Source organism: Dermacentor albipictus, chromosome 2 (assembly GCF_038994185.2).
Source record: "Dermacentor albipictus isolate Rhodes 1998 colony chromosome 2, USDA_Dalb.pri_finalv2, whole genome shotgun sequence".
Classification (NCBI taxonomy): Eukaryota; Metazoa; Arthropoda; class Arachnida; order Ixodida; family Ixodidae; genus Dermacentor; species Dermacentor albipictus.
In genome coordinates this window covers 197,929,229-197,954,004 of record NC_091822.1, presented here as the reverse complement: position 1 = coordinate 197,954,004, position 24,776 = coordinate 197,929,229, and the positions used below count along the sequence as shown (strand labels likewise).

The following is a 24,776-nucleotide window of genomic DNA, read 5'->3' as shown; positions in this document are numbered from 1 at the left end:
GCACAGGAGGCGAGCGAATGAAGAAATACATAATGCTGACATTGAGAGAGGCGACATAAAGGGAGAAACTGGAAATGGAGCAGAATGACTAAGTAGCAGTCTTAAGGCATTGCCTAGTGTGCACTTACTTTTATTTATTTTTCAACTCTCCTCAGTAGACAGTCGGAAACGTAAAGCGTTAAGGACGTCCCGCAAGGACAGTACGGCGACACCTTCCAATTTCCTCGCGTCGCGTACTCGTCGGCCTTCGGACAGGCCGCACGCAGATGCCTCTGGTCAATCCCCGCACACAGTTCTCTAATATTATATTTTGAATATGCAATGATGTACTATGGCAAGATTTCTTTTAACGCCTGTATCTGGGGGCTGTTATGCAGCGTCGGCATTCTTTTTCAGTTTTCTTTCCTTTTGTTTAAAAAGACTAAAAGAATTTTTCAAGCAAGCTTAGCTCAAGGAAGCAGAATATAAGAGGGAGGCTTCCGAGCTCTGGCGAGCGGGAGATCGGAATCTCGGCGCCAAAAGGCGAGAACACGCGAGTGCGCAGAAGTGGCGAACCGTTCGAGGCCGTCGACGACGCTGCGCGCGTAGGACGGTTGGGCCGCTTCGCTTGCGTGTAACCCGAGTTAGCCGCATTCAAAATACCCGCCTTTGGTCCTTCGACGTGTGTTCGATCACCAGCAAAATTTTATTTTTCTGCTCAAATTTTCGTTCAACAAGCGTGGAAGCGTTTAAGAAAGTTTTCACGGAAATAATACTGTTCGATTGTTTTCACGAAAATAATAATACCACGCTCATGTCCACTCGCTGCCGGCAAACGACGACGCTGTAGATGAGAGTTGTTGCTACGTGGGACACGCGCACGTAAGTGACGTAGATGCACAAGGTTATGTGCGCCGGTGTTTGCCGCTTGCCATGCGCAGCGCCACTGACCGCACATCATTGGTTCGCGGTTGCACTTCAAGCTATAGATCTTGAACCATTTCACATCGTTATGTCGGTTGACATGCGAAACACCCTGTGCAAAATAACAATAGTACTGGTTAAATAACAAAATTCCTGTACGATAAGCAAAACGAGAACAAGGTAAAACCTGGAACCAACAAGTTCACTTGTCTTTTTCAAGGCGACATATGCTTTCCTCGGCACAATATATATGGGTATTCTTCTAAAGGGGTATGTTTTCCCCAAATCCATGTAAAGTGTGAAAAACGCACGCTTTCATCTAGCTTATATATTACTGTAATTATTTGCCGAAATCGCACGTATTTAGTGCCATGTCATAAGTTGTAGAAAGCCATTTGTCACGCTTTGGGACTTCGTATGGCTGCAATGGGTCTGGCGCCTTACAGCGCACGAGTCGAAGCGGCAAAAGCACGTGCGTCGATGTCTCGATTCGTCGGACGACGGGAGAAGCACGCCGATCCAGTGCAGCGTCGGAATGTAAGTCGCACGAAAGCGCAAAGTTCCTCGAGTTGGCGACGTAGCAGCAACTGCAGACGGCCGGCACGGCCTCGTCGCCTGCTCGCTCTCGGCGTCACCAGGACGAAGGACGTCATGCTCGCCGAGGGAAGAGTGAGAAGTGTGCGGCGGAGCACAGGGAAAGCACGACACATTTCTAAGTGCATTTAGGGCTTCTAATTAAGCCTTTCCTGCCCATCGCGTCACAATCGCACGTATCCACTCTTGGGGCCTGTCCATGAATATAGTCGCACGTACCCAGCGGTCCAAGTTAGGAAGTAACAAAGAGATTGTGCTGGGAACCTGCTGGAATCTGCTGGAAATTTGTTGGAGGTGTTGGTGGTACAACTACGTAGTCGTATGCGCAGGACGGGATGGTCATTTCGCTCACGTGTTCGACGTACGCAACCGCCAGCATTGCTGCAGCGGATGTCCGGCACGCGTGCGGCAGTTGTCGTTCGCTCGTGCCTTGCGGCAGCTCGTCGGGCAGCTTCTCTTTCGGGCGCGTCTTCCAGCAGGCGGTCATTAGCGTCGCTCGTTTCCCGCCCAAGACAGGGGGAAAAAATGAAGCTAGGTGCGCGCTCGCTTCCCCCCGTCACAGCGCCCGGTTTTAACGTCGGCCTCCGAGGAAAACCAAGGCGGGCCGTCCCGACTCGAAGACGCCCGAGAAACCGCTTTAATTATCAGCCGACAAAACAGCTCGGTACAAAGACGTCGACGAAGCTGCCGGTGCCCGAGTGGAAATGGTGCCAAGAGATGTAAAACGAACGCAGTGCAATTCCATAAGAATGAAGGTGGCTGCCCACCTGTTTATTTATTTTGCAGGCTGCGCCCCCACCCCCAAACCCACAATCTCACGAATGGTCAGGGGAATACCCTTCTTTGGAATCTCAGTTTTCTTTTGAGGTCAAGCAACTTGCTGTTTTCTTACTTTGCCTGCTACTTGTAAATGCTGGAAGATTGAATTTAACCGGCATGTGACGTCATAACGTTTCGTGCCCGTGATGGTCTCTATATATAGCTACCTTCATCTCGCCAGCGATCGGATCTTGTTTCCTAGAGATGGCCAAATCGGTCACTGACAGCAATCGTCTAGCAAACGAATAAGGGAACGAGCGACGACAGATTTCAGGCAGTGGCTATGTGCGCGAAGAGAAAAGAGCGATAGAGAGGAGAAGGACGTCTTTCCCACAAAGGCCGATCTTACACGCTAGATTTATTTGGCCGTTTAGGCCTCCGACAGTTTAAGGGAGATGCTGACAGGTTGAGAAGTAGCTTTAGTTTTCACAGTATTGATTATTTCACTTTTGAACTTTTCTTTCAGAACATGCGACAATCCAGTTCTTTCTACATGTATGTTTTAATGGTCGACGTCTGCAGACTATATTTCGCGCGACGAATACGCACATGCAAGGGCTCAAACGTTATCGCCTTGTCTTATTTTTCGTTCTGTGCAATATTTTATAATATTTCCTCATGGAGAATATTTGTTCGTAAGAATGAAATCGCCATTTTTAAAGTTCTGACACAAGTAATTTTTTTTTACTGAAAACTTGCAGAGACCAATCAAAGAAATATTATTCCTGGAACTTTGGACCATCGCTAATTTGCTCTTCGAATGGAAAAGAAATTGCAACAAATATTTATCCTTGTACAATGGTAGCACTAAAAGCGGCTGTTCGTCGAGCATAGCCCACTTTTAAGAAATGGCGTACAAATCTCTACTGAGGATAATGCTAGACCTGGAACCGAACGTCAAAGAGACCTTAAACAGCATGATCGAGCTTACTAATCTGTTTAGTTTTATTCGTGACATGCTCTTGGCTAACGCACTTACAGCACAAACGCGTATTCGAAAATATTTCTGCAATAAATGTTCTTCAACATTTTTAGATACAGAAGCGTTCGGTCAAATAGGCGAGCAAAAATTTGAACGCTGACGACGTGTGCCCGGACCCTCTCAATGAAATCACATTTGAGGTCTTCACGGTGGCTGGGTTATTACAGCGACTGATAATTTTCGATGAGATGTGATTACCTTGTTATGATTGTTGTCATGATAATTGATGTCTGCCTATGTAATGTCCCTTTATTGGAAACCACGGGAAGCAATACTTTCAAGCGCCAGCCAGAAATGGAAATACAATCGATTTTTCGAAGAATGGTGAAGAATGGCGTCTCGTGACCCCTTCCTTCGTCCGTTGTTTTATTTGGCGCCTTCGTTGTAATCATGCATAACCAACTCGCCCACCAGCACGTGCTCAGTGGCGTTATAAGGATTGCCAAGTTTCGTAAATGTTACAAAATGAGCGCAGCTTAGTTGGAAATATCGATTTGACCAAAATTCCGGGAAGTTAAAACGCAGGAGGCTATAACGAAGCTTAGAGAATGTGTCCTCGTTATGAAAGGCATTGTGCCAGCTGCGAATATTTCCGAATGTCTTGAGGTTATTCGTTATTCAGTGACCGCCCGCTTTAGCACGAGACCTTCCTCCGGGTCTATTTTCTCTTCCTTAAACAAGGCACGAAAGGAAACGAACAAACACGGCAATAATTTGGCGCTGAGATAGTGCCGCACTGCAGTGTAGCGACACACCTATGGCGACCACAGTGCGCCAGAACTGCCTCGCTTTTTGAGTAACGTCCACGAACACTCGTCGAAAGATGCGTAGCGAGCGAGTAGAACTTCTTAGTGGGTACGCCGGACAGCCGAAAGTTTCATAGCTCTGCGTCATTTTCTCGGTCACCGAGCTTGCCTCTTCAGCACCCCTGTGAACAGGCATACATCAGCAGTGACTATCGTCTCCCTTGTGTCCGTGTCGACGGTGTTTCCATCGAGAGCTTGCTGCGCAAACGCACAAAAGCCTGAAAACATAACGTACAGTGTATACATTAGGACTATTCCAGAAGTCCCACGTCCACCTCGAGACATGCAAGGAGGAATGCAGACCTGCGTATACGTCAACGGTGGGTGACTTGAACCCTTGACAAATGACGATGAGCTTCGTCCGTGACAGGAGAAAAACTTTTGGGCGACTTGGTGTTTACTTAACATGTTGCTTGACATGTCGCCTCTCACTGTACTCTTTGGTGTGTGTGTGTTTTTTGCCCTGACAGGAGTCGCGAAATATTCGTTAGGGCATGCCTATGGGCGAGTACTAGCATGGCATGGCGTGGCGCATGCGGCATGGTGCCTCCATCCGCTCCAGGCTCTTCTTGTCATTCTCGGCATCAAAAAGAAAACGGAGATGTGATCTCTAGTTCTCAAACAAACAGTGCGTTCAGCCCTGCATGAGAAGCGCAGAGAACGCATCCACGTTTACACGGATTGTTCTGTCTCCTCCAATAGTTCATCTTGAGCAGTGGTTATTCCCGCGAAATATGTCATCATCTAATTCAAGACGTCTGACATTACATCATCGACAGCTGCAGAACACGCAGCTATCCGCGCTGCTCTGTAGTTTATTGGTCGCAAATCATCACAGTCATGGTCCGTCTTTTGTGACTCGAAGGCAGTTCTCCAGTGTCCGCTGTCCCTTCTCAACCACGTACTTAACGTACCATTAGACGCAGACATTCGACTACTTCACCAACACGCAATCGACTAGGTGTGGTATGGTATAGAATGAAAAACTTTATTCAGGTCCCTTCAGGTCGCGCTAGATTCCTGGCCCGAAGCGGGCCGCTCCCATGTCGGGACCGAAAGGCCTATAGCCTCTCGGCCGCATCGCGGGCCCGGTGGACTGCCCATTTCTGTTCTTCTAGTTCGGTGCTACGGGGCACAACGTTATCTACCAGGGGATATCGGGTCATCACGGAATTTCGGGAAATCACAGTGCGGACGACGCTGCCCGATCGACCCACGATGGTGCCCATATTATACCTATACAACTGTCGAGAGCAGATGCAGCCACAAGGCTTCGCTCCCTGGCACGCGAGCTTACGCAGACTCAGTGGAACACCAGTGAATTCACCAACGCACGTATCCACAGATTGGATCCACGTCTGCAACACCGTCTTCCACCAGGGTTACCACGAGCGGAAGCAACACTTCTGTGCCGCCTGTGGCTCGGCGTGGCATTCACGAACGCCTATTCCTTCCGCGTTGGAATGGCCGACAGCCCTACTTGCAACACCTGCGGCATGCGAGGAGACGATCGAGCACCTCCTCTGTTACTGTGCCCGTTATAATGTGTCAAGAAAAGTGCTCGGGAGCGAGCTCGAAAAAATTGGACGATCGCCCCTTCACAGAGGAAAAAGTTCTATACTGGTCCAGACAGGTTTCGGCGCTTAAGGCTTTAAGGGCTCTGCTCAAGTTCTTAATAAGGGCTTGTGAATCGTGCGACAGAATTTGAAAGTTGCAGCGCATAGCATTACGTTTTTCACCTTTCACGTTTTACTCCCTTTGCCCCTTTTTTCAGCACAGGGTAGCCAGCTCCTACTTACACTGGCTAACCACCCTGTGTTCCCTTTTGTCTCTCTGTCTCTCTCTGGCATGGCGAGTTGCACGTTACGAAACAACATGGATTTTTCTTGATTCCTCTTTCTTAAACAAGAAGCATAAAGAAATAAGGAGCGAACTTCTACAGCGTCAGACACACAAATCTTTTTCTAATCCACAAGGAGCAATAAAGTGTTCAAACAAACAACTTCTACACAGTCTCTAATCTAGCGCGCTCTGACTGGTATATATAGACAAAACAGTTAAAGGCAGCCACCCCTCCCCCAGTTCATCCTTTGCCCTTTCTCTCTTTCTCTCTATTGAATCACATTAGAGAGTCATGCAACCACTGTCATTCAGTTTCTCAGTGTCTTTTCCTCTGAGGAAGGCAACAGTCACTTGATAAGAAACACACTGGTCCAACTAGCTAAGCTGTGCGTACAGATTTAATTGCTGCCCGGAAGTTACCTTCGGCGTGTATAATCACACCACGCTACAAGAATATATTTTCTTCCGCCCTCTGTGTACGCTCTCCAAGCACAGCACGGGAAGCCGCCACTTCGCCACCGGATCCGCGCGTACGTCGCGGTGCAGCATCCGCGATCACCAGCCTGCCAGCGCCTGTCTGTTCGGGTTTATGCGGCGCCGCGCCATTCGAGACCCCGTTCGCGCCTCGGGCGGGCCGCAGCTCGATCGGGGTAGCCCGCGTTGCGAAGCGGATGTTGGCGGCCGTCGTTCTCTCCGACGCTCTTCGCACGCGGCTGTTGCAACCAAACAAACAATGGAGTTTCGTGATGACTTGGCCTTGGGTTTCGATGACAGTGTCACTTTTCTTACTCTTTTTTGAGCTTCAGTTTGTTTCCTTCTCTTTTTTCAGGTTCGGAGGTTAAGGATTTCTTGAACAAAGGTTAAGCTTCAGAACTGATTCCGTATATTGCGAGCCCTTCAGTGTGTCAAATAAATGGCGAATGCTTAAGGAATATGTATTTCTTAATTCGAAAGCCTCCCTGCAGGAGGCAGCCCACAGGCATGCTAAAAAAAGAGAGAAGCTCCTGCTTGAGCAAAGAAAAAAGAAGAAACTCACGTATTGTGCGCGGCTATAGCAGAAGCATTAAAGTTAGTGTTGACAGCGCTCACTGCAGGTACATTGTTTCCTATATCTCGATCGGCTTCTTCTGTAGAGTTATATACATCCCATAATTGCAACATAATAAATGTATGATGGCAAGCTAGACCCAACACGGTTTAGTTTAGGAAAAAATGTATGAATGTTGAAAAGTCTGGATATTAGATAATTCTTTTTAATAAACGGAGAGGGTGTTCGTTGTAGGCCAAGAACAATCCAAGCGATGCTCGTCGTTTCCGTGCTAATCGACGACCGGCATTGTGGCTCGCTCAGAGGATAGTAAGCAATTTCGTTTTAATAAATATTAGTTACCTTCGCATGACAGCTTACAAAAACACTAAATCTCTTACATTAATGCTGTGCATATCCAGCTTCTCTTCTTTATTGCATATGAAGCGCAGGAAGTTCGGCCACTGAAAGTGCCGGCTATCCCTAAATCATAACTAAGGAAAGCAACAGGGAAGAAAGGAAACGGTAATGAAATTACAAAACACTGTAGAATCAAGTCTATAACGAAATTATAAGACGCTATCGAAGAAAGTCCATATATTAGGGAGAGAAACAGGGAAAAGGGGAAAAGGTTATATAAGAGGACAATAATAGCGCAAGCACGAACATGTCATGGAAACATAGAGAAAATTAAAGACACATAATTACTGCTCACAGAGAACTTCACTGTCTACGAGGAAAGCCTATAGAGCTTTGACAACTCATCTCTATTTGTTGGAGCACGGCCAGAATCCATGCACTTTTTGCACCAAGAAAGGGCACCTGCCTGTGTAGCTGTGGTCACATGTCTGCTCTCTTTCCAATCGCTATTTGCCACCCTGTACTCCAGTGCAGGGTGGCAAACCATGGTGGCAAACAGTGCAGAGTGGCAAACTCTCCATCTTCATACAGGGATGTTCATCGTGCTGGTGGGGGGGGGGGGGGGGGGGGGCTGCACTCTACGACCACAGATTGTGCTGGCCGCCATCGTTGTCGCTAGGGTGTGCGTTTGCTTAGGGGGCACAAGTTCAACTTCCCGTCCCCTCAGAAAAATTGTTAGTTTCCTTACCCACAACTTTTCTTAAATATACCCTGCTTCGCCGTCACTACAGCGTGACATCTTGCCTTTCCAGCGTGGCACTAAAATAATAAAAAAAAAACATCTCAAGTTCGCTTCAGGACGAGGCACTGAGCAGAAGCAGTGACAACGCGATGTCTTGGTCTCGTTTGGTGGCGGTTTCCAGAGGGCGAATACGGACCCTCCAGTGTGTCCGAAGAGCAGGCTGGAGAGTCCGGCGCCAACATCACCGGCACTACTGATACCGGCGCATTCCCTGTGGGTATGGTGGAGCCCTTAGGGCTCCCGTTCGGTCACTGGAAAGCACTATCAATCTTTGTCCCGAACCGCTTTCACGAGCTACCTTGTTTAACAACGTAATTCATTTGCAGTGCAGCACACCACGAAGGGAAAGCATGCGTCAGTAGGCAGGCCTTGGATTTTCGCGCAGCCGGAACTGCGCCGCGCGAACGCACGCAGGCTGTTCACGTTCGTTGTTCAGAACTGATTGTGGCTTTTTTGCGCTGGAACCACACAACGCAAAGAAAGAAAGAAAGAAAGAAAGAAAGAAAGAAAGAAAGAAAGAAAGAAAGAAAGAAAGAAAGAAAGAAAGAAAGAAAGAAAGAAAGAAAGAAAGAAAGAAAGACACCCGTGTGTAGCGCAACAGTCCTCGTGCCGAGAGAGGAGGAGCACTGTTGGGCGCGCGACGCGAGACTGTTAATAATGAGCGCCGGTGGCCGATCGCGCGGGCCGCCCTGGCTGTCCGCACCGCGCGGAAACCGCGCCGACGGCGAGTGCACGCCCGCGGCGCTGGAATCCGGGCCGTGAATGGGCCGCCGACGAAGGCCGCGTCTCCTTTGACCCAGAAGGACGACTGGCGACGATTCCCCCGGCGATATTGAGCGCACAAGGAGGGAGGGAGGGCAATGCCGCCATTCTTGGCCAGTGGGGCGCCGCGCGCGATTGACTCGAGTATGTGGTGAAGTCCGAAGTGCATGCATTGCGAACAAGTACCATGCTATCCAGCCGCACCAATGTACTTGCTACATAGTCGTACCAACGTCTGCATCAAAAAAACTTTCAACAGGTTCCGGCAGACAAAACAGCCGTCCTTCCGACGCGCTATTCAACGGATCGGGTTGTCTTGGCGCACGTGCGTTTCTCACTCGACCGGTGACGTTGGCGGGCAGTGGATGATTCGAAACATAATTGAAGGCTTTGGAGGGTATAGGCTCCCCCCCCCACTCGATTGATTGATTGATTGATTGATTGATTGATTGATTGATTGATTGATTGATTGATTGATTGATTGATTGATTGATTGATTGATTGATTGATTACACAAATGAGTACCACAAACTCAAGTTAAACACGAAGCAAACATTGAACGCACCCTGGTCCCAGCCGCAGTCGGCCCGGACTGCTTTAAAGACGCTATACTCGCATCTTGAATAGGTATACGGTACCGCGATTAAAAGACAACTCAAAAAAATACACATAGGGGCACGCATAGAAATGTACGGTCGCTCGATTAAAAGGCAGGACAAAAGAAGATGCACGGGTACACACGCAGCTCTATAACTTAGCGCTGCGTGTGTCCCTGTGTGTATTCTTTTGTCGTGTCTTTTAATCGCGCTGTGCGCCACTGTGTTTTCTTTTGTCCTGTCTTTTAATCGAGCGACCGTACACCTACCTATTCAGTATGCGTTACCAACAAGCCCACATTGCAACCCTCGTGAGCTACACTCGCGGACAACTTTCTGTGCAAATGAAGGGAAAGCTACGGGGGCGTGGCTGCTGCACACGTGTTACGGCGCCAAGTAGTCCGACAGCGCTTGACAGTGCTTTTCGATGCTCGGAGTAGACGCTGAATAGACGCAGCTTCCACGTGCGACGGTTTCGCGTTTGCCCAGACGCGGAAGGGAAAAGCTGCAAAATAAGTAAACCTTTACACCCAGCGGTGTGTTCTGACTTTACTGCAGCTATTAAAGTGTTTACAATTTTTTCTCTTCCTTAGCTAAACTAACGTGGATTAAAACAGGGACTCTTTTCTGAAGCACTCTCACTTGTGCGCGCTTTGCCTCCGTAGCTTTCCCTTCATTGCTACAGAAGCTTGTCCGCAAGTATTGTGTGCTTTTAAAAGAAACGGAACTGATCAAAAAGCTATGCTGTGTGGAAACTGATGCAGCCTTCTTTTTTTTTCATCTTCTTTTGTGTTCTCACCTTTCCTGCCCTTACCCCATCTCCCTGTGTAAAGTAGACAACCGGGCACTTAATCTGGTTAACCTCCCTGCCTTTTGCCTCTTGTTTTCTCTCTTTCTCCAACTTTCTTTTGAACATGCTGCGTTCAGGGACGGCTATTGCATAGTATACTCTCTTGCGCAAATGTAAACAGGTCTGCGAAATGCGCAGAAATGCGATGGTGATGCTCAGTTAAGCACCACCATGTAGTGTCAATACAAGGCATGCACACCTACAATGTATGCGAGATAAATGGCCTACTAAACGCCTCGTGACTATTGCTGGAGGGAGTGTTCCCAACGCTCATTGTGTGTAATTCCATCCTGCTGGGAAAGCATATATATAGCAAAAATATAGGGCCATGGCCGTCGTTCCTGCACGCAAGTAGTCTAATAGTGAATGAATAATAGAGCCTGGGAAAAACAAACTTTATCATCTTTCACGAAAAGAGATGTTAATCTGTTCGGCAACTGACACGCACAGAGAGAGAGAGAGAGAGAGAGAGAATAGGAGATGACAGACCGAACGTTTATGCAGGCTCCTCTGCAACGTAGGCGGGGAATGATGAAGAGAAAGGTCGATATTACTAAGAGTCTGTTCACGCAAACACGTGGAAGGCCAACAACTGTATCTTTGAGAACCATACTAAACGCTAGACATGGCATCGTTCATATATCAGTATCAAGGGAAAGTTGAAGAAATTTAAAGACGCAAAATTGCGCAATGTGCGAAGAGCACCTTGTGGGAGACCATGAACTGCAGGCATTCCGATACGGACCATCAACGATATAGGTGGAAGTGGCTTAATTGTGAAGACACACGAGTGACTGTGTGTGTGTGTGTCAGCCCTCCAAAAGAACTTAGAAATGTTCAGTTGTCTCTCGGTGCTGCCAGTTAGCTTAAGTGCCCCGGAAACGACTTTGAAGGAGTTGAAGGAAGTTGTCTCTTCTGTTACATTCATCGAGCCTTCTTTACGACTTTGTTTTTGTTCTCCGTCCATCCTTTTAGACTTCGCGAAATATGCAAAAGAAATACGGAAGTTGCGAAACAGTTCATTAAAGGATTTCTCTTTGGCTTCCAAGCTTTCTTGAGAAAGCATTTTTATTGTTAAGGTTGCGTATTTTATTATCCTGGAGGCGAGAAAGCCCGCCAGATTTTCTAAAACTTCTCGAAGCGTTCTGCCTACATAAGAAACAAATAAATTCAGCATGTCTCCATCTATGATTTCTTTCTATGTATTTCTTTCATGCAGAGCAGCACATATATCTTTTGAATGGGAGGTGGACAGAATTGTAAGGAGCGGCCCCAAGAGAATGAGTAATTGCAAATTTCATGGGCTGCCAGGAATGGCGCTACCGGTTCGCGCTAAGGTTCTCGCGTTAACCTTGCCCCCGCGAGGATTGTTTGCCGGCGCGGTCTCAATTCGTAGCCGCGACGTTGCCTTTTATGCCGACTGGCAGCCGGCGCGTGCTCAGCATGTGTCGGCGCCATGTACGACGCGCGTCGTGTGACGCAAGGGGAGTCGGGCGTGTGCGATCCCGCGCAAAATCCATGTCTCGCGAGATTGAGATTAATTATATAGAAACGAGTACGCCCGGCGTTGTCGACCCGTGCAGCTGTACGGCGAGCGCTTGGCGAAGCATTGTTGTAGTGTTACGCGTAATGCACTGCAGTGCTTGCACGCGTACATTTGTACACTCTGCACAAAGGTATATGCGTCGGCACAATCTGTGATGTCCAGTCGGGTTGTTTCATCGTCCTTCGGGGCTACACTTTGATGAAGTACACAACTGTGGGGTTAATGAGGACGTTATTTGTACGTTCCACGTTTTACTGTGCGTGTGTTTGTGTCGTGGACTCATCCCAGCAGCTACCAGTCTTAGCTGTTTGTGCGTGTGGTGCGCGAAGTGCTTATTCTTGGATTACTTGAGTGCCTCCTCTTCGTCCCTGTATTATGTGAAAGGTAATCTTATCCTGGACAGACAAGGGGCACGCGCAGCGTTATTTTGTTTTGTTTTGTTTTTTGTTCTTTTGTGTTTTTTTTTTTAGAGCACAAAGGGATGAAGTCTATTGCGCAGTCATGACCTGTCATAGTTTGCTTCCCATACGATACTTTCTGCATATTATAATGCTGCACATGGCTCTTGATCGCTTCAGTTTAGCATATGTAGGTCATTAGCTCGTTATTTACGTATACACTAACACGTCTGGTGTTGGTGTGTTTACGGGCCACTCTGGGCCGCTGAGAGACTATTTTTGTATGGATTGGCGCTTACACGTCGTGGCACCATTGTTAATGTTGTAGGAGAAGACACCTAAAAACAACAAGAATGACTGTTTGATAACTTCGTTGGCGGTGTTTTACACGACAAAAGCAACGCTGGGGCTACGATGGATGGATGCCGTAGTGACGGTCCCCGGATTGTTTTTGAGCATCTGGCTTTTCTAACGTGCACCGAAATCAATGCACACGGGCGTCTTCACAATTCGGCCACTGCGACCGGTAATCGAACCCTCGTGCTCAGCAGATGAGACCCATAGCCACGACGGCAGGGAATAATTCTCGAAGAACGGAACTTGTGTTTAAATGTATGTGCTGCAAGAAAAATACCCACGACAGTGACGCTTCCCGTGGTTACGGTGTGCATTTCAGCCGACGTGCGGACCGGCCCATCCCATCGCCGTTATTCGGCGAGCTTCAAAAGCTGCGCGGAGGCTGCGAACAGTGGGTGATCTCGCAAATACCGGCAGCGTGAATGCGTAGAGGCGATTCGCACGGCTTCCGTGCCTGTGCGGACGGGCGCGTTACACGAGCTGCGTGCGTTGGCACAGCGTCCAACGTTCGCCGAATCTGTTCCGCTCGTTGTCGTCTTCTTCTACGCTGATGATGGACGACCCCCCTGGATCCGGTTACGAGGTTGGAACGCACGGCTAGTGCCGACTATGTATCGATGGCCAATTGAGGGCGAGCTGCATTGATCGTTTGTGCGCCTTACTTGAACAGGAAGAGTTGGAAAATAGCCTAGTATGGGCTACAAATTGTATTCGAAGTCTTCATTTCTGAAAAAGTTATTATTCGCCCCATTGCACAAATAAAAGCGTAGATATTGACCACGACATAATAGAAAGTTTTGTGAAGAAGAGGCTTTCGATTTCTGCGCGGAATCCTGACAGATGTGAACGAAACTTTTTTTTTTTAGCAGTGGTATGTTTATTTATTTTTTGCACCGTTCTCAAGTTCTGGACAAGACGCTATTAGTGTAATATAATGTGGGTTGCCATGCAGCCCCTTCGGCTGTTCAGAGATACGTGAGGCAATATATGTGTCGATGGTATCTGACATATACCGTACACCGGTGTGCATTGGGCATGGTAGGAAAAAAGAACACTGACAATAAGCATTAAATTACACTGGATTTTTTCAGTCTCCCAGTAAATATTTAATCGACGGAAACTTGGCACGATAGAAAGGACGTGTACTAACAAAAGATGGCTGGCGACATCAGCTTGAAATTCCTGCATCAGCTTGTCGTAACGTCGGAAGTTTTTTAACGTCTGGCCAAGGCTGCTTATTTGTGTATATGTAAAAAAAAATTAACAGAACTGCAGGTAACTAATAAACCTGACATTACCGAAAAGTCATTCTGCTAAAGAAGGCCCCGATACTCGAAGCACGTACTGCGCTATGTGTGATGTGACATTAGAGGGTTTTAGCTGACACGTATAAAGCCTCGGCGTTACCGTCGAGCACAGCGACATCGTGTGTCGCTCTACACAGCCCCAGCTCGTGCGCTTACCATTGCGCCCTGTTGCTGTGTGCTCTTGTCTGCGCCGACTCCGGCCAACCCCTCCACTTTTCTGATAATCAAAAATTTTCTCTCTCTTTCGTCTGCCGCCGCAAATGTTTTCTCTTTGTTTCTTTCTTGATTGACCCAAATTTCAGTACAAGCGCGCTTAATTGTGCATCCGCCCCCACCGAAATTGGAGCATTCTCACTGCAGCTATGGCGTTTTGCTGCTTAGCTCTGGAGGTCACGGGGTCGTCTCCAGTTCAGGGCGGCCGCCTTCCAACGAGGACGGAATGCAAGAACGCCCGTGTAATTAGGCTTACGTGCACGTTATAGAGAACCACTGGCGGCCCAAATTATCCCGAATCCCTCCGCAACGGCGTCCCTCAGAGACCCGGGGTTCGCTTCGGGACTCGACGACAACCGAACGCCCGTCGAGCGGCTCCACTCGGTACGACGCCCCTCTCGAGAGAGAGACGAGGTTAAAACGGCTGGACTCACTCCAGATCATTTTCCGAGTCGAATTGAACGCTGGAACCATGGCCACACCCATCGCTGGCGAAAAAAAAGAAGGTATTGTTACGAAGAGGAAGCGCGATGCACAAATGTATTTACATCTATTTACACGGGGAAAAGCTAATCGCTCAGGCTGGTACGCAGGTCGCTGCTCCAGGAGACAGTCGACTGCGTCCTCTTCGTCTCCTTCCTGCGCGCACGGTCCCGTCCAACTGCACCGTAACAATATGCATGCTTGAGCACTGATGGCAGGTCTTCAAGTGTACCGGCCTGAGTATTCGATTATAGTTGCAAGCTTCCTCTTGCGTGCACGCAGTATTCCAACTGTTCCTCTTTCTACTCCCCATTTCCCTTACCCGCTGCGTAGGGTAGCAAAAGGGAAGTTCGTCTGTTTGGTCTCCCTGCATTTCCTATTCTTGTTTTATCTCTATTCAAAGTGGCTGCATAAGTGAGCCTATAGATTGTCAACGCCCGTCTGTGATTCTTGGTAAATATTTCGTGACCAGGTGCCTTCAGTATACAAACGCACCGCAGATGAGATGTGCCCCTGAATCAACTCTTCATCGCCGCCTGCAACATCCGAAGACCACGGTAACACACAGGTGCGCAACACACGGGAGCGACTGCTTCGACTTGAGGGTTGTTTGTAAAAAAAAAACAGAGGTTAATCACGCACGTCCCGCGCAGCACCGTTATTTTCAAGTTGCGTTATGCCTACGTCACTTCCGGCACGGGATCCCAGCCACTGGAGGCGCCTTGAATGACCAAACGGTACAGGCAGAAGGGACGCGCCACACAGAGCCTGGTCGCAGCGAGCCTCGCTCCTTCGTCCGTCCCAACGGCTCTTTCCAACTTTTTGTAGCGCGCTTCGGTCTGCGATGGAAGGGCAAAAGGTTTTGTCAGACGCCCGCAAAAGGAGCCCGCTAGCAGCCCTGATAAGCAGGTATTGCGGAACACAATGTGAATTCAAATGGGTGGACTCTGTCTTCTGAGGAACAAAAGGGGTCTCTGACAATGTCAAGGATTGGCCAAGGATGAACACCACGGCTTACGTAACCTGGCACTAAGCGATAGCCTGGGATTTTTGTTACTTTCTTCCCTGTTACATTTTTCCGAGAACGACTGCCCTTCTACGGCATGGTGTAGAATTCTGCCCTCCTTCTTGCCGTTAATTTCGCGCATTTAGAATGCACAACTATTGTCGTAATCGCAGACTTCACAGTCTTACCACGTGGGCAGCCTCCCCTTTCCTATGGCGCAGTGCGAAAATTGTTGCCACCTCTATTTTTGATGTTATAGCTGAGTGCATGAATTCCGCAGTCATAATATAAAGTTTATCTAAGCAGCGGGAGCTCTGCAAGTGAGAATATCTCCCAGCATCGAAAGTTTTTCGCAATGCGAAGTTTATATAATTTTAGCAAATAAGTTAACCCAAAGTATCAATAGAGTTTTATATAACCACCCTCCAGAACTTCACTTCGCATCTATAAATCTAACAATTGTACAATTCAAGTGTTCCATCTATATAGCATGCTAATCACACGATACTCGTGCTTTTTTCTTGTGCGTCGTAACTGCTGTGTGTTTTGTAACTACGTTGTCTGGGTGTTCATTCATATGGTAATTTATTTGGGCTGTTTTAATCATAAATTCTTATTTAGCATTACTTGGTACATCCTGACACTCAACTTGCCAATGTTCTATTTTTACCCTGTAATATTTTTTATGGCAAGAAGAAGACGTAAACGAGACCTCCAATTTTGCCTCGCATTTCTTTGTTTGTTTATTTCTTTCTTGTACATGTGCCGAAGTAGATTGAAAAAATAAAGAGCTACCATGGAGAAATCCGGCCGTTTCGTGCAGTTTTATGTTTTCATAGAACATCTGACTACTTAGACACGAACAAGGACAAAAACAAAATAGAAAACACAACATGTAGGTTTCAAAACACAAAAAATTGTACGTGCAGTATGTTGAATGTGCAAATGGCGTACGCAACATATATGCGCACAATATGTGCGCGTACCACAACGGCGCCTATGGTCAAAGGGAACCTTCGTTCCGTCTAAAAGCTTTCTTCCGCAAATAATTATTTGTAAAAGTTGTCGCCATCCATTTACGCCTGCACCTTACAAAAAAAAGCAGGTAATTTCGAATTACAGCGCGTGTTCTCCAATTGTAATACGACGAGAACAACAAGCAGAGCTTGCGGCCACCCCTCTTCTTTTCGTTTTAATTAATTCTGGGACAGCATGATAGCGCCCGCACTCTGCGCATGGAACAGGCACGTTGCATATGTAATGCGAGTCGCTAAAAAGTAATATACATAAATAAAAAGTAGGCTGTGGCGTAGAAGTACCAGCCGTATAAGAATGTGTACGGTAACGAACGATATAAAACGTGAAGTCCGCGAAGGGAGAAGGTATTGCGAAGTCATCTAATGTGCCGGCACTTAAGGGCTTCGCACCCGTGCGCACATCGACGCGCCCTCACGTATGCATTCCGAGGTGACCGTGGCGGTCCTGCCCTGCACGCAGCGCACTTGACCGGCCGGGGGCCACTGTACCACACACGCGCGGCGCGGTTCGATGCACTCGTTATGAAGGCGCAAGGACGTCGAGTGGCACTGACGTCAGGGCTGTCCGAAGACCACGCGCGGTTGACGCTGACTCCTGCACACGCTACATGCCGTGCGAGCGGCGGCTGAAAGGACGGGGGCCGCAGTTTTGCAGCGCAGAGAGGTGCGCGGTGTGCTTGAATCGCTTGCGAGGGCTTTCTTCTTCTTTTTTTACCCGCTGCGGCAGTCCGGTGGCTATGACGTTGCGCTGCGAAGCTCGATGTCGCGGGTTCGATTCCGGCTGCGGCTGCCACATTTCGGGAGGGCGAAATGAAAAGAAAAAGAAAGAACGCCCATGCACCCGGTACAGATGCTAACCCAGCGAACCTGAAATGTGGGCCCCGGTTTTATAGCTGGGTTAATTACGACGGTTTATTAAACTCTTTCTCAGTTATTGGTTACGTCATTGTGTTTATTAATGAGGTTACGCATACGCTTGGCTTGTGTTTATCACAGTGTTAACTTGATATGCCGCACATTGGGCTTAGCATAATCACCATCAGGGAGGGGTGCAACGAGCGGTTCGTTGTGTCACTCCAGCGGGTTCATCGAAGTCTTTCGGATTTATGTCACGCATCTGTGTTTCAGAATGCGTTTCATAGTGTTCATGACTCGGTTTTACACTGTAGTTACCAAGTGACACTCCGGGGCCGCACATTTCATTTAAATAAAGACAAGAACACAGTTTTGAACGTATTGCGAAGTCGGAGAGATACCGCTGCGCGCGTGTTTTGCTGCGAGAGAGAAACGACGTCACTATCAGCGCAGCCAATGACGTGCCACAACTTTGGTGCGAGATAATTACGTCATCGTGATATTTTCTTAACCTCCTCCCCCTCTGTGTCCCTGCCCTGCAATAATACTAAGATAAACGAATATGCTTTAAATGCGTAAGCATTTCTATGCCTACCAAACGAGAAATTTGTCCGTCCATCACGTAAGCCGAATGCACTGACCCATACCCCCGCAGGATAGGTTTCTGTGGTCGGACCACGAGTGTTTCGCCCCGACATCTACAGCTTCGCTGTAAAACGCTCGAGCACATATACTTGGATGCACGTTAATGAACCTCACGTATCCACAATTATTCTAGTGCTCACCACAACAACGTGCCTCATAATCAGATCGTGGTTTTATATGTGAAAGCCCAGAATTTCATTAGTTTTTATTACTATTATTTATTGCTTCACGTATAGGTCCGCATGTTGATTTAATCTTGCGTACGGCAAAAGCGACACAGCCTGCGACTATGATCGGCCATTTTGCTGCTTCCTCCTCTTACAAATATATGAGCACAGTTCGCTAACTCTTCGCTTCTCAACCGCATGGCAATGAGGCATCTTTCCTCAGAAAATGAATGACATCTATGTTATTCAAATGCGTTCTGTATTGCGGGTCATATCAGGAGTGCGGGAGCGGTTTTGCACCTGTCCTACATGCTACAGCGTATAATCTTAGTAAACATTTTGCGGTCATGAATACACATATTAGCTTGAATTTCAAATTCGTAGTTCCACCAATTTTGCGTTATAGAACTGCTATAATCGTTCTGATGCGCCAGATCGACCTCAGCAACATCGTGCATACGGCCCTCAAGACGTCCCACTTCCCTTTCGTTTTTGTGGTGTTACAACTAGAAGCGCTGTCGAGGGCCCTTTTCAATGTATTCATGTTTGTGCACCAGCGCGTCGAAATGAGCCGGCCCGGAGAGCGGCAGAGAAACTCGCTGTTTGTATTTAACAGGTTCGGCTGATCACGTTAGCCGCCCTTTCCTAATGAGCAGCATCTATATATTTATGCATAGCGAAGCCGACTCCTTGAGCCCTCGGTTCGCTGTCCAGCTCGTCATTAACCGAACAGCCGCGTTCCTGCCACCAATTACGACGTTCCTTCGGCGATCGCCGAGATGCGGTGCGTGGCTTCGTTCCAAGAAAAAGAAAGCAAGCCGTCGCCTGTTTGCCAGACAGCCCGCCGTTGCCGAGATCGCAGCGGGGCTCCCGGTCGGCTTCGCCTCGGAATCGCCCCGGCGGCGAGCGCTCGCCGCGGGTGGAGTGACGCGGGCGGGGAAGGGCGCCGCGGCCGTCGACGCCTGGCGCACCAAGGTCTCGGCGTGCCGCGAAAGCGTGCGCCGGTGCTTGCCAGACGCCGTGCCGCTTTGCTTGCCAGCCCCTCAAGAAAGACCGCGCCGATGGCCAAGTGCGGTCGCTTCCGATGGCTCGTCACGTATATTTGCGGGTGAGCAGATATATGCTATATGGCGCCTAAGTTTGACCTTTCGGTGTAGAAACATCGCGGTGACCGGTGCGTGAGGTCAAGAACAATAAGTAAGCCATCGTGCACGCGGAGACGTGAACTGGGCTTCTTATGAGAATGACTCGAATGGGCGGCCTTTCTCTCAGCCTCGAAAAGACAAGCGGCCGGGCGTGTACCAAGGTTTACGTGTACTTTGCGCGCTAGCGATGACCACACTGTGAAGCCGCATTACTCACCACACTGTGGATATGGGGACCGAAAGACGCGCGAGTGCAGGAGGCTTTGTATCGTAAGGTCTCGTTTATAGTGGCATATGGCTGTTGCCTAAAATAAAACCCTATTGTAATTATTGCAATATATGAGTATACGATGTCTCAACCTTTTTCCCCACGTTTCCTTCGAACCGCAAACAGGACTCCTGCCGCGCGTAAGCAACAAATACGCGACGCGCCTGCTTCTGATGCGCCCCCATTCTGCCGTCCATCCGAACACCGGGCGACAGGTTACAATGACAAAGAAAACAAATAAAAAACGCTTTTTACGTGACGTGCATGTCACAGAAGAAGATAATCACTTGTCGGCCAAAGCCGACAACTATACGCAACGAAAGGGAGCAGTTATCTCGTTGAACAGCTTTCCAGAAAATTCTAAATTTGTGGATTTGTATGCCATATGCATGCACAAGTAGATGGCGTTCAAGTTGACTGAGCTTGTTTTATTACTGTTTGTTACTGTAGCTTGGTTTATTTGACTGAGTTTGTTTGTTTTATTAGAATGTGAAGACGTCTACCCAGCGGTCGATTTAGGCACCACTGGCCTCCTTGAAGCCCTTGGCTTCAGCGGGAGCAGTGGTAAAGCAAACATGTCCGCAATAGGCATTAGTAGGAGGCGATTGGAGGATTGGTGGAAGAAAAGTAGGGAAGCGACAAAAGACAGAGACATACAAAAGCACAGTTTGCAATAGGGGATCAGAAAATTTGGGCGTGGCAGTTCATAGTGTTTTTTTTTCATTGTTTAACCTAAGTAGGACATTAGGCACTGTAATAGCTAGAGCTTGGTGGCGCAACCCACCGCCCCGTTCCAAAGGGGATGCTCATAACATCCATCCATCCATCCATCCATCCATCCATCCATCCATCCATCCATCCATCCTTGTTATTGCTCACGTTGTGGTCCTGCTGTACGCTGCCATGCACGTGTCATTCAGTTTACGGTATTCAAACGCTATATCCGAAGTGATTGATTGATTGATTGATTGATTGATTGATTGATTGATTGATTGATTGATTGATTGATTGATTGATTGATTGATTGACCGACTGATCAGTCGATCACGTGAGTGAGTGAGTGACTGAGTGAGTGAGTGAGTGAGTGAGTGAGTGAGTGAGTGAGTGAGTGAGTGAGTGAGTGAGTGAGTGAGTGAGTGAGTGAGTGAGTGAGTGAGTGAGTGAGTGAGCGCAAGTGAGCGCAAGCGAGCGCGTCACCGTCTCAGCATGCGCAAGGCGAGTAGTACCTCCTCGCCGCAGATACAACTTCTGTAGTGCTGCTAAATCCTCTATGCCAAAGAGAAGAAAAGGACGCAGCATCAGTGCATAATTCTATGTAGCTTTGCGTACATCAAAATCAAAACGTCAGGTCTCGCGGTGCGGGCATCAATTCCCAAGTTACGACGCACGTACACAGCACAGCCATGGCGTCGTGCGAGCTCGACAAGAGGGCGCTCGTGCAACATTTAGGTTTTCATTACTTCCTCGTTGCTTCCAGACGTGGCCGCCTGTAAAGCAGCCATAATTTCAGCGCAGAACGACCGGAGGCCGGGAAATGCGAGGCAGCGAAACTTGACAGAGACGCTGCGGAATGTACAGCGAAAACTGGGAACGGAAGTGAATGCACTGTCACGGCCACAGAGCGTGGGCGCACAATAATTTGCCGCCGCTATACGCGGTCACCTTCCGCCGCTGCTATTTGTGGCCCCAACCATCTGTTCCCGAAAGAAGCCGAGGAGGCGCCGACACTCAACCGCGCCTGCATGTCCGTGCACACGCTTGCTATCTTATGCCGAAAGGGTGTGACGCCTTGCCTCGTGTCTCGGGAAACACACGGGGCGTTTAGATCAACCCGACAGAAGTGGGTTAAGTCAGACACCGGGCTGACCGAGCCCGACGTGACCGCGATTACATGAACTCGCTTTTGACAAGTCCCAACAACGACGGCACACAGCGTCGAGCCAAGACATCGACGCGTTTCCGGTTTCCGCTGCAGTCTGCAACAGCTCTATTTCATACGTCTTATAGTTACGACGAGGTTTGAAATATTGAAAGTTTCAATGACATACATAAGGCTTTAACAATTGCAATTGCAGTTACAAAAGTACACACTTTTGTACTGCACGGCGCTTGTCTTGTCCTGATATGCTATTTCCGCTGCCGGCGCATAAATCGCGACGGCACACAGTGGCCCCGCGCAAGTATCGGCGCTGGCGGGCCTGACGCGTCCGCGTGTACATGCCCGCTGCAAGCAGGTCGTACTGGCCCAACCCATGCCGTCCGGCTGACTCGACGCGCGCTCAGCCCGACCGGCTAGCGTTCAGCTCGACAGGCACATTCCTGCCCGACAAGCCGACTCCACCCGCTTTTTTCAGGTTCGTGTAAACTCCCTGACACACGCCGGGCTGAACAGTTTGATGGTTGGTGCCTACAGACAGGCATCACAACTAAATTATGTTCACTCGAAGGCAATCATTATGTTCTTACGAAGCACGAGTGGCCCGCCGCGGTTGCTCAGTGGCTATGGTGTTAGTCTGCTGAGCACGAGGTCGCCGGTTCGAATCCCGGCCATGGCGGCCGCATTTCGATGGGGGCGAAGAGCGAAAACACCCGTGTACTTAGATTTAGGTGCGCGTTAAAGAACCCCATGCGGTCTAAATTTTCGGAGTCCTCCACTACGGCATGCCTCATAATCAGAAAGCGGTTTCGGCACGTAAAACCCCATAATTTTTTTTTAAGTACAACTGCTCTCGCTTGCCAATGTTTATGGTCACCGAAAAACAGTGCACCGCAAAGCGCGAGCACAGTTCATCTGAGAACACATCAGAGAACAGTGGCATATGTGATAAATAGTGGCTGCACAGTACCGCGTGTAATCGCGTCTAGTTTCATGCGCCTGCGTGAAACATATGCTTGTGTTGTACCTCGGAGCCCCACGTAGATTCTGTTTCAACTGCAGTTTTTCGGGGAAGGCTTCCACTTTTCCGTGGCTACATTTTTCTTCTCTTTAAGTGTTAACCATGGAGCAAGAACTTTATATATTTCTTTAGAACTTTTTACTATATTTAATAACCAAGCAAAACGGAGTAGTCATAGCCAACATACACAGCGGCAAATACTCGTTCCTTTATTTTCGTCTCAATAAAAAAAAAAGTCGAAAGGAAAGGAAAGCTAGGGCTGGGGATCAGTCTATTAGAACGGATAGCTTAGGTGTGTTTAGTGTTGCGGTGACTCGGTAACGAATGCGCTAGCCTCATCGCACGCGTGCCACATCTTAGCAAGACCACGCGCAGCAATAAGAAAAGGCTGCTGTGCTCAGTGTTCTCAGGGTGGACTAGGCATCCATAATACTCAGTGCTTGTAGTGGAGACAGCCAGTCAGATGTACTTTGGAGGTTAATGGCGTGTATGTGTACACATATAGTTGCCTGAACGAGGAAGGAAGCCCTGGCGTTATTTCAGGAGCAAGGCACAATAGAGAGGAGTGGATCCCAGGAAACTGAGCCTCGGAACAAAGGCCGAGAGAAGCGGCAAGCGTGCCTAAGTACATGATACAGCGTTGCGTCAGACCGAATGAGATGCAACACGCAGATGCAAACGCCTGATTGATATGCCGCTGCACAAACACTGTCAGAAAGTGCGCAGATGGATGGCGAAAATGGTGAGGGACACGACAATGCATTATCAATTTGCGTAGATTGCACAAGAATAATACATGGATAGTGCAAAGTAGCATAGTAATTGGTTGTTTATCGGCATATAAAAGGAAAGGGAAGGAGAAGAAATTACTGCTGGCCGCACTGTAACTGCATAGCGCAGTCCGCTGACGCCCGAATGAGATGAGCAGCGGGGTGACGAAGACGGCGGATTAAAAAGACAGAGGCAGGATAACAGAGAGGATAGCGTGATGGGTGGCTAGGGTTGTAGACACTCTGCAGGCGAGAGTGACACAAATACAGAGCGAAAGGTGCAAAAAAAGGCAGGACATTGCCTATAAGGTCCCTTCTCGGCTGGTTGTACCCGACGTAGTGGAAGGTGTCAGGATTGGGGGCTCAATCCCATCGTCCGTGGTCCTTTGCCAAGATTGGAGTACGGCATGAATTCGAAGGTAGCTGGCCCATGCCGTCGTCCAACTTATTTACGCTGAGATCGTTGATGAAGTGAAGAACTGTTTCTCATCGAGAACGAGGAAAAGGGTTTATTTACAGAAATTAAATCAGTCTAACATGACTGCTTTGAGAAAAAGAGTAACAGTCCAACATGACTGCGTGAGAGAAGTGACTCAGTCTAACATGACTGCTCAAGAGAAGTGTTCTCAGCATTCGCACAACCACAGTTTTTATACACTCGATCCGCCGGGCATACGACGCGGCGACTGTTCGTTTACTCATCACCAACTCGCAGCTGCTCTGAAGATCAGTTTACGTACACAAAGGCAACCGCGCTCTGATGCCCGACGACGGCTTTGGCGGGGTGCCGTTCCGGGAACTATTGGTGCCGCTCGAGGGTCGCTCGTTGTTCTGCGCCACTCCGAAGCGTGAGAAGCACAAAAATACGTCGTTCCCGCGGCAGCTTGTCCATGCGTGTCAAATCAGCTCCGCGTTGGGGAACTCCGGAAACATTGTTCAAACACCGAACTCGTTCCGCCACAATGTCGATGGGGTGGGTGGAAGGCGGCGGATTCCAGCATAAAGGCCGCTTCTTCGAACGCCTCCCCGCTGCCCGAGGTGCCGTACGCTGTGTGTGCCAGTCACCACGGAATACGCACGAATCCCCTCCGTTTGCGCCGCTGCCGACCGCTAAACCTACATCCGAACTTTTTTGGACCACATCGATGTCGGAAAGTCTGCTCCTGGCCAGCCGCCGCACTTGGTTTTGCCTCGCTAATCACTGGTAGCGCACCCACCCCCAACAGCCATGGAGGTGCAGGGCGAAGACCTCGACCCGACAACGTTCAGACCCAGTGAGTGGACCACGATACTCCGCGCGTACAAGGGAGGCAAACCAAGCCCGGAAACGCTGGTTGTG

At 48.8% G+C, this 24,776-nt stretch overlaps 2 protein-coding genes across 5 annotated transcripts in view; one reads left to right on the top strand and one right to left on the bottom strand.

Moving 5' to 3' along the window:
- Positions 1-24,776, bottom strand: part of LOC135904510 (carboxypeptidase D-like) — a 175,136-nt gene that overhangs the window by 67,723 nt on the left and 82,637 nt on the right. The gene's annotated exons all lie outside the window — the stretch shown is intronic.
- LOC139056465 (uncharacterized) overlaps positions 19,460-24,776 on the top strand; it is a 125,957-nt gene continuing 120,640 nt past the window's right edge. Inside the window, exon 1 of the mRNA XM_070534713.1 lies at positions 19,460-19,465. The gene's annotated coding sequence lies outside the window, so the exon portion shown is untranslated. The remainder of the gene's footprint in view (positions 19,466-24,776) is intronic.